The sequence below is a fragment of the Tasmannia lanceolata genome, unplaced genomic scaffold, assembly GCF_043159265.1.
Source record: "Tasmannia lanceolata isolate RefF3 unplaced genomic scaffold, GAP_Taslan_0.1 ptg000020l, whole genome shotgun sequence".
NCBI classification, from domain to species: Eukaryota; Viridiplantae; Streptophyta; class Magnoliopsida; order Canellales; family Winteraceae; genus Tasmannia; species Tasmannia lanceolata.
In genome coordinates, this window is record NW_027518697.1 from 28,783,154 (window position 1) to 28,784,917 (window position 1,764).

A 1,764-nucleotide genomic window follows, 5' to 3' on the forward strand; every position below is an offset into this window, starting at 1 on the left:
TGGAATATATAATGGTAATGGTGGGAATGGTGGTGGGAATAATGGAATATATAATGGTAATGGTGGGAATGGTGGTGGGGATAATGGAATATATAATGGTAATGGTGGGAATGGTGGTGGGGATAATGGAATATATAATGGTAATGGAGATAATGGTGTTATTTTAAAGGGAAAAATGAAGTTAGTGGAAATGGTAGAGAAAGTTAAGTCATGCTAATGGTGAGTCCCACATCAGCGGGTTCCGCACAAGCGGGTCCCACATCAGCGGGCCCTACACAAGCGGGTCCCACATCAGCGGGTCCCACACAAACGGGTCCCACATCAGCGGGTCCCACACAAACGGGTACAAATTCTCCCTAGTTTAGATTTTTCTGAATAATCCTTCTCAACATTTAGCGGGAAAATGCGAAACACGACGGAAATGACCAAAAATATTTAGAAATGTAACAAACGGATGCGGGAAAGAAAGACATTGGAAAACCGACGGAAAACAAACCCTAATTTCTTTATCGATTAAGGTAGAGCAAAATGGGGTGTCTACAGATGCCCCTCTTTGGTAGAGATGACGTAGTCATCGAATACCAAAGTCAAAATGACAGAGCCATTTTGCGTAGCTTTAATCGACAAAAGACTCTACACAAAACGGAACTTAGACGCAAACATTTACTACCTAATGCAAGGCCCTAAATGAAATCCTAGAATTAGAACATAATAAGAAATCCTGATGCGGTGCCGTTTACAAACGAGCAACGAGAGAATGAGATACCACTTTCGAATGGATTCCGAAGAGAAAGAACAAAGATCGTTCTTAAGCGGTTTTTAAAAGAAAATGAGACATCTTTCACAAGCGGGCTCAAGGAGGATAAGAGATCATAAATGGACTCAGAAAAATGAGACACCGTTTACAAACGGGCTCAAAGAGAACACGGGACCATTCACAAATGGACTCGAGAAACGAGGCACCGTTCACAAACGGGCTCAAGGAGAACATGAGACCATTCACAAATGGACTCAGAAAATGAGGTACCGTTCACAAACGGGCTTAAGGAGAGGACGAGACCATTCACAAATGGACTCGAGAAACGAGGCACTGTTCACAAACGTGCTCAAGGAGAACATGAGACCATTCACAAATAGACTCAGAAAATGAGGTACCGTTCACAAACGGGCTCAAAGAGAAGACGAGACCATTCACAAATGGACTCGAGAAACGAGGCACCGTTCACAAACGGGTTTAAGGAGAAGACGAGACCATTCACAAATGGACTCGAGAAACGAGGCACCGTTCACAAACGGGCTCAAGGAGAATAAGAGACCATTCACAAATGGACTCAGAAAATGAGGTACCGTTCACAAACGGGCTCAAGGAGAAGACGAGACCATTCACAAATGGACTCGAGAAACGAGGCACCGTTCACAAACGGGCTTAAGGAGAAGACGAGACCATTCACAAATGGACTCGAGAAACGAGGCACCGTTCACAAACGGGCTCAAGGAGAACATGAGACCATTCATAAATGGACTCGAGAAATGAGGCACCGTTCACAAACGGGCTCAAAGAAACAAGATAGCTTCAACAACGAAGAATTTAGAGATTTTTCATAAACTTGAATTTGACGTAGGATTGGATTTGATGAATTTTTGATTTTTCAGAAATAAGGCACCGTCCACAAACGGGCTCAAGGAGGACATGAGATCATTCACAAATGGACTCAGAAAAATGAGACACCGTTCACAAACGGGTTCAAGGAGAAGACGGGACCA